Here is an 8,812-nt window from a genome sequence, read left to right as displayed (position 1 = left end):
CACATGTTTGGGCACGGCCAAACGCGCTCACAAGGCGACACATATGCCGGCCGGCTTGGAGCATACCTAAGGTATCGTGGATAGTTTGGTGACGGTTAAGACAGGGCTCGGAGCCCACACGCGATTTTTATAAGGGTCATGGTCACGAGGAGGTCCACATGTTGGACGTCATCCTCAGAGCTGCCCGCCACTGGTTCGAATTCTGCCATGTATTCTGCTGCGCTGCCTATCATGGTCTTTCGTCGCTTGTTTGCGGTCGAGGAAAACAAATCCAGCCGTATATCGAGCTTAAAATGAGGTCCCGGCAGATCCTGAGGGTGGAAGAAAACTGCTGTTGTGATTGAGCTATCCCACAGTCTGAGGCAGGTGCGCCTGCTTTCCTAGCAGCAGCACTTGTCCTGACTTGTATAATTGAGCGTTGTGGTTGCGTGTATGCTATTTCATATTGCGGAGATAAAAGAGCCTCCCGGTGGTAGCCTGATTCCTGATGACGCTACTGGACATGAGCTTCACCACCATTTTATGTCATATGAAATTGCATTACACCGCTGACGACAATTTTGCCCCAGAAATTCGGTTGGCGACAAAAAGTATACTCTTACCATCCCTGAAATGACTAGTAAATATTTTCCTCAATACGTCATCGTTCAATTATGTCGTGGAATGAGTTTTTGGTGTCAGAGTTGCTGCCAGACTGGACGCGTCATAATAACCACCGTATCTTACGGGCTGACTCACTTTTCATTTTTCAGCTTTTTATTTAAGCATAACAGCCATTTCAGCTCGCCACAGGTGGTTCGGCAAGAACTGTGTGAAATGCACTGAATGTCGTCATTTGCCCATGCTTTGGCCCTCTCTCATCCTGATGTTCTCTTATATTTCTCCATGATAGCCTGCTTTTTTTTACTTGCACTTACTTTCGCAGCTAAGTCGCTATTCTCAAGTTATTAAATCCAAGGTACATTTTCGTCGTAGCTGGTAGAACTGCCAAATGTCTTAGTAATGCTCAAAACTTGCATTAAATGCTTCCAGCCGCTTGAAAGCTAACCGCTGTTCGTTGATGCAACGATCCACGCTGACGTACTTCAGACATGACAAAGTCAATAGTCGCATTTTTCTCGACCTTGAACACCATATGGCCATTGAGGATACGGAATTCGTGTGGAGTTTCTATCGCGTCATATCCAGAAGATTTCGAAATGGGCGGCGCGAAATATGCTGTTTCGAAATGGGCGGCGCGAAATATGCTGTACGAGGTTCCCATTCCTAGCTCAGAAACGAGAGGATTTCAAGTTTTAAGAAGGGTGTAAGAGTGAACTGCACGTCACGATCGTAGAAATGATTAATCTCAGTTGAAAACCGCATACAAATGTGGAACAGTCCCTTCAGCTGTCTTGTTTGATTAAATGACCACATGACAACTTGCCGAATGTCACAAACTAAAAAAGCGCCATGGAAAAAATGAAAAGTATTTTGAGAAATCTGCCACCTAGCTTATGTGGTGGGCGCGAAGGCTGAATCCTGTCGGTGGTGAGATGGAGTGAGAAATTTACATACAGGTGTGCAGTTTCAATTTATTAAGTCGCGGGGCTTCAGCCCCCCCCCCCCCCCCCCACATGGGGCCACTGGACGTCGCAATCATGGACGTTTTGATGGTTCCCCTACACAGCAAACAACGCCCAGCCGCCATCCAGCATTCGCCATGTCCACGATTTTCAAGGCACCACTCACCAGGATCAAATCCAAATATAACCCTTTTGTATTTTACCGTTCTGACGTCCTCCAATATGACACATCAATGTTTTGCTAGGTCGCTATTTTGCAGTTCGCCATTTAGCCGTACGCCAACTTGGCATGTCGACGTTTTTCAATATCGCTATTTTGCAGTTCGCCATTTAGCCGTACGCCAACTTGGCATGTCGACGCTTTTCAATGTCGCATTTTGCAGTTCGCCATTAAGCTTATCGCCATTTTGCCATGTCTTTTGACTTTTTACGATCCACCTTTTCGCAGTTCACCATTTAGACGTTTCGAATTTTCGCCGCGCCGACTTTTTCACATGTCACCATCCCGCATTCGCCATTCAGAATTCGACCAAAAAATCACCAAATGGGATTTTCGACTTTTTGTCCCAGAACTGAAATGCAAGAGCTCACAAACTGTAAATGCAGTTGGATTGAACGAAAGTGCATTCACACATAGGGCTTAAAATCTATAATTTCATATATGAATTGTGCGTGGCAAAGCACCGCCTTGCGATGCTTTAATGAGAACCACCAGTTAGGCTTAATGTCAGATTGAAATATCACAACGAAAGGACGAATAAAGACAACCGAGTTCTTAGAATTGAGTCTCGTGGGTCTCTTACTGGACGCAATGGTAAGGGAAACGCCGCAGCAGTAGGATCATTTTGCCATCTTGACTGTCTACACATACTGTGGGCGTGGGAAACCTCGTCCCACATACACTTTGGTACACCTTCATAACGCCCTACAGGTCATTATCGCACCGGAAGAGAGACTGTCCCAACATGAGGAGCCAGGGGCGTCAATTTGTAAGTAGTTGGGGGAGGGGCCGAGACAAGGGCCTGACGATCTACCCCCCCCCCCGCTTTTTGCACCGGATTTAGCTCACTTAAATTTGATGATAGGTAAGTTACATTTTTTAACTTTTATCATTTACGATACAAATATGTGTTAATTCAAGTAGCATAAGAGTCATACAAGGTGGATATAGAAAGGGAAAGCACTGAAGGAACGTGCAACTTCTAGTCGGAAAGTATAGATACCCCAATTGTGAAAGTGAATACCCTAACCCTAAGGCCGGCTTAGGGTACCGAAGGCGCTCTTCTACGCTGGCCATGGGCGGGGGCCTGTATTTTTTTGTTGTGGGGAACGAGATTTCCGATAAAGGACGCTGATCATCCCCGTACCCCGGAGCTTTTCAGCTTGATCTCTTAAAATTTGCGTGCCTGATGGCACGGCGTGTTAAGTTTGTTTTATTGTTTATCCGCCCAGCTGTTGCCCAGCTGAGCATAGCCCCCCGTGTAAAACTGTCCTGTTTTGCTTACTTCACAATTCGTGTGGGATATACAAGCGGCTGGCGAATTTTCAACTCAACTTCATGAACAGCTCACATTGACTAATACTTACATGGGATTGTGGCATAGAGCAAACCGCTTCAGTTACATCCAACTACATATGGTGTAAAGAAGTGTGACAATAAGTGTGCTGCAAATATGATGTAGATATTGCATATGCTGTTAATAGGACCACCACATGCCTAAGTGGGCTAGTTCTTTATCAGCAATACAAAGTACAAACAGACCGGCGTGCATCGTAACTTAAATGTGTAAGATTGTGCATCATTAAATGGTATTTTGTCGAGCTGTATACAGTGATAAACTTTTCCCTTGCAGCAAGAAAGTTTGATTTAAACCCGAATTGGGGAATTCCCTGAAAATAGCTCAACAACGTAGCGTAACAGATTAAGACACAATGGACACAGGATTCCAGATAAAGCTGAAACCTTCCTATAGCATTGCCCCGAGAAGTGTAGGGAGCTGTCAGAAGAAATACCACTGTTCCAATGAATGGTGTCATGAAGTTATCTAATCTTGCATATGTGAGACTGTTTTCCAAGTCAAAGGTGATATATTTTGGCAAACATAGGTAGTGAAGAGGCAGGCTACAAACACCGCCTGTCTACGAAATCATTGCCTGTAACGTGCAAAACAACTGTGTTTCCCGATTTTATTTAATCATCGGGCCATATAAAAATGAAATTGGGGTCTCGAGTAAAACGGCGATAGGCTCGTGGCTCACCATGGAAGGCCGGCAAAATACCGCTTGGCACAAACGGCCTCCATGAGGCCGGTGAATCATTGGCGTCAATATCACATTTAGGTTGCGGAAAAAGGCGTTTGGGCTTATGTTCGTCGGACAAAGCACTAAAAAAGTACAAAAAATGGTTGATCCCCGATGTCTAACGCTACTCCTCACTTGAGGAGACAATTTTGAGATTGTGGGGTCAAGCTGCCCGGCTGCACCATACATGCGACTCCACTACGCGGAGGAATAAAGCGGACAGTCTTTGTTAGGTGACCAACTATTTCCTACACTTTTGGTAATATTCCAACCAAAAATATTCGGTGGCCAGAGTCAACATTAGAAAGCGTGGGGGGGGGGGGGGGGAGGCAATTCAGCACGGGGGCGGGAATGGACAGGACGCTCACAAAATAATACAAATCGACACCCATGCCAGCATCGCTTAGCTTTTTATTCAGGCAAGGCTTCCTCGCCAAATTTAATGAGCCTGGAAAACCTGAGCATTTTCAAAATTCTTATTCGATCTAAAAGAAAACTGTGGCGTCGCAGCGCACAGGCGCTGTGCAGTCATACGGCCAGAGCCGGCCGGCGCCGGTGAATGTGCCCGCGAGAGCTCGTGTGAAACATTGCGTGATTCTTGAAACACTCTCCGTTAGAACAGCGCACAACTTCGAGTGTCCGACACCACGTTCCGGCAGCGGATCCGACGGCCACTACAAGAGAGTTCAGTTGACATTGTACCCTTGTTTCCAGTGACAATACGTACACCTAGTGCTAATTGCATTATGGTGCGGGGTCAGCTACAAAAACATGTTTCGTTCGGAAATGAAGATCCTTCACCCAGCTCTGTCACACGCGGCATTTTCTATTCAATATATATCTTTATTTAGGTTTCTTGCTTCTTTTCTCGCCTGGAGTTATAGAAGCACTGGCTGCTCACTTTTTTCAGGAACATTGTCACGCTCGCCCGACGGATTTCTCACAGACACCACGCGGCAGTCACGTGGTTTCCAAAGCCCAGCTGACATAACAGTATCAAGCGCCGTAACGGACTCAATTCAGATGAAGTACCTGCATGGCTTTTGAAGGTCCGTGCTCGCACATGACGTTGTGTAGTGCACAATGTTATGGATACCTTTTTAGAGATGGCAGCTGTACTCACAAATAATGCACCTCACGGAAGGGAAAAACAGCTCCTTAGGGGTAATATGTCTACGGGCAATAATCACATTTGCTGATATCATTTAAACATGTTGTTGATGACAGCTGTTGGTTAATTGGCCGACAGTAATGATCTGTAGATAACTACCATGTAGACAATTCCCTGTCAAAACGACTAGCAGGGGGCAACTGCAAATGGTGGCGACAACATGGGCGCACCGACATAACATTGGTTTTTACGAAACAGATGGTTTCGTCCTAACATGGGTAGCATACCTTACTTTACTAGGATTCCGCAACTAGCATTCATACATTCACACTGCCTCATCCATGCTCGTCATCGGTCATATCAAAGAGAGGCATACAGTGTGGTCACTACACACTGTCCGCAGCTTACGTACAGCGACCAGACCCTCTCAATTATAAGCGAAACCCTACAGCCATACACCACGCAAACATCGGAATTTATCCCCAGCAAATAGCAGCCACCTGTTGCAAGGCTCACTACGGCATCACCACGTAGCAGCCACCTCCTTTCGTCACAGAATAACGCCGGAATCCATCATCGGCACGCCGGAATCCCTCATCGCCCTGTCATCCTCAGTCGACGGGATCCCTCATCGGCATCTTATCCTCAGTCGCCGATCCCTCATCGGCATCTTATCCTCAGTCGCCGGAATCCCTCATCGGCATCTTATCCTCAGTCGCCGGAATCGCTCACCGGCTCATGTGTGCGGAACTCGCCTTCCGGGGTCACCGTAACATTCTAACAGCAGTACCCGCAGTGACCGAATTCACTGCTGCTGCTCAGGGTCATTTGCTCATGGTCATCTTAACAGACCGTCTTCTGTGGTCGCATGTTAATCCACCAACGGAAAAAATCACCCAACTTTTCCGACAGCTCATCACCCTTTTCCGCCTTCTACCTTCTGAGAGTCGTAAAAGAGCAGCTAAAAAACGAGCCTCACGTTCTGCAAGTCGCGAGTCCATCAGCGGTACCATACACGTGCTACTGCTACCCTCACCAGCGGCCAGCGAAGTGCACAAATGCGTCTCACCTCACCTGTGAGTCGCGGAGAGATCGACCAGCAGCCTGATTTCTGTAGGGAGTGGGATCTTTCAGCCCACGTCGCATTTAGCCCGTGGCGACAAAAATCCATATATTAAATTCATGGAAAATTAATAGCTGCCCCGCGCTGTGCACTGTATATGAGCTAAGCAAGACAATTAATTTGCCTGGTAAACATGGACCTGACCACGACGCGCTCTCTCTCATGGCACGAAATTCAGGTCGCACATTAATCTGCCATTTTCCTTTAGGCTGTTCACTGAAGCGCAAAGAAAAATCACACGTGTGGGTCGGCACGTCATATAACAGCACACATTAGCGCCAGATTTATATATTAGACACGTTAATTATTGCGATGCGATGCAAGCACTAAAAGAGAGCACGACATACAACAGATCAGCATTGAGGTGCGAGCACGTAATATCGAAAGACCTTCAGAACGCTTATTCTTAATTATCTTAACAGAGAAAAAAGGCCGAGGATCTCAGAACCGCCGAAGGGTCGGTGATTCCTCCGCCGGGCTTACATGCCGGGGTGAAGGCGCCGGGTGTCCAGACGTCGGCGCGCCAGGCCGATATGGTCTCCCATCACCGCCTCCGTGTCAGCATCCCTCTCACTGCTACTGTACTGAACCGTGGCCATGTACTGGTTGAACCTCCAGGTTGGACGTCTCCTACTCCGTTGAGGTCGGCGTTTTTGAACGACCGCCCCCTATTAATCGCCCCGGTGCGCATGTCCGGAACGAGCACTCGGAAAAACGTAACAACAAAAACCGTACCGCACATTGGAAAAAAAAACAGCATATGGCCCTCGGCGGTCAGATATGCGGCGCGCAACAGCTCTGCTGCATGCGACTGCAAATGTATTGTGACGAAACAATAAGGGCGCCGACACAGTGAGCTATACCGAAGTCACATCTCAGAAATATGGTACAAAAGATGCATTTTGAGTGGGCTCATAGCGAGACCACACACCGATGCTCATTTAAATCTAGAACATCGTGCATAGATGGGGAAAAACAAGTGGGGAGCAAATGTAGTGTGGGTGTCACCGTCCATTACGACCGACCACAAATGTCTGTTGCGGTAATGGCACGCGTGTTGGTTTCCGAATCAGAATATCAGAAACCGCGTCTCGGTTTCTATCCTGAGTCATCTACAGCATTGGCAAAGCTAACGGTAAGAAGGTTCAAACCCATTAAGCCATGTCGAGCGATACGCAGGAAAATTTACCGTACTGAGAGTATTCCCGAACTCTGTAAGCTGGACGCAACTAGATGCCATGAATAATTATCACAAGGGTGTAGTTTTGCTAAACACGTTACAGGGCTGGGCAGGGAAATGCTTAAACCTACACCCAAACCACACTAAAAGACGTGCTTCTCTCAGGACTTGACCCACTTGTCTCTCAAAGTTGTGGGGGCGGGGGGACTGGTGCCCTCTCCGCCCAACTGAATAGAAAACTACGTCACTGAATTATTGCTTATATCGGCGATCCGAGGACCAGCATTAGGTCGGCCGTGAATGAAAGGCAGCCCGAACTGCTCCAGCACGTGCGTGACCTGCACTGAGGAGCCTGAAGCCAGCAGCCGACAGACTGCACTGACCACGCCACTGCCCGATCTGGCATGGCGTACGCCCATGCAAGCGATTTGCTGGTGCTATAAGCGTACAGGTTTTGCGTGATTGCTGAGTGGTAACGAATCGCAGCTGCATATGTTGGTGCGGCGACAGCTCACATCAGAAATTTACAGAGGTTTCAATGCATTTCAATATCATGGAATAGTTCTCTTGTCCTGGTTAGAGCACCTGCCTTCCGATCCATCCACCCGTGGCGGAGTGGATTCGAATCGCTTTAGGAGCTCGCTATTTGACCTTAACAGGTATGGCCTGCGGTCGGTATCAGCAGCCGTGCGAAGGGTCAGCTGACGTCAGAGGGCCGGACAAGCCGTGCCAAACATTGTTGCACGTTAACTTTTGCGACTTAATTCGGCCGTCGACCTGGAACTGTGCCATCGAATGGTAGGGGTTAGGTCCCACACAAACAAAGACGGGCTCACGGAAGCACAGCCACCAAGACGCCCGGCCACTCCCAGGCAGCCGCCCGGCTCGCGGTCACAGGCGCTCAGAAACAGAGGCAGCGCCGAGATTCAGTCGCCCTAAGAAGCTTAAGTTCGCGCTGTCTCAAAAATTGTCGAGCAGTGCCTCGCCAACTTACATCGTGTCTCGTTCCAGGGGCATCGCCACAGTTTGGCGCGGAGGGCTGCGAGAGTACTCGGACGGACGGCCGGGCAGCCCGCGGCCGAGGAGTGAAAGCCATGCTGCCTTGCTGCTCTGATGATCTAGATCGTATGCCACGCATCAGATGCGTGCAAAAGTGTATGGGTTCCGGACAATGGCCCATCTCTTGGAGATACATCTTCAGGTCCTGTCCTCGGTCACCTCAAAAGATCAGTGTCCGGCGAGACCAATATGGCCCTAAATATCAGCTCAGTAGGAGCCTTCATCATCAGCTGAAGGTGTGTGCATGTGAAAGGTCCTTAATATTCATAATTATATGACACACCATACTCTGAGTGAGATGCCACACTAACACACCAAGCCAGTGACAAACGCTCTTTACTTGTTGACCGCGTGGTGACGAATCACGACTGCAGGTGTTGGTGTTGCGCCGACTGCTCGCACTAAAAACTTACAGACGGCTCAACGCATTCAAATAAAACAGATTGGGTCTTATGTGCTGTGTTAGCGAAGGA

Source organism: Pollicipes pollicipes, unplaced genomic scaffold (assembly GCF_011947565.3).
Source record: "Pollicipes pollicipes isolate AB1234 unplaced genomic scaffold, Ppol_2.1 Scaffold_4295;HRSCAF=5057_pilon_pilon_pilon, whole genome shotgun sequence".
NCBI classification, from domain to species: Eukaryota; Metazoa; Arthropoda; class Thecostraca; order Pollicipedomorpha; family Pollicipedidae; genus Pollicipes; species Pollicipes pollicipes.
The sequence above is the reverse complement of the archived record's forward strand: the minus strand, read 5'-3'. Positions refer to the sequence as shown.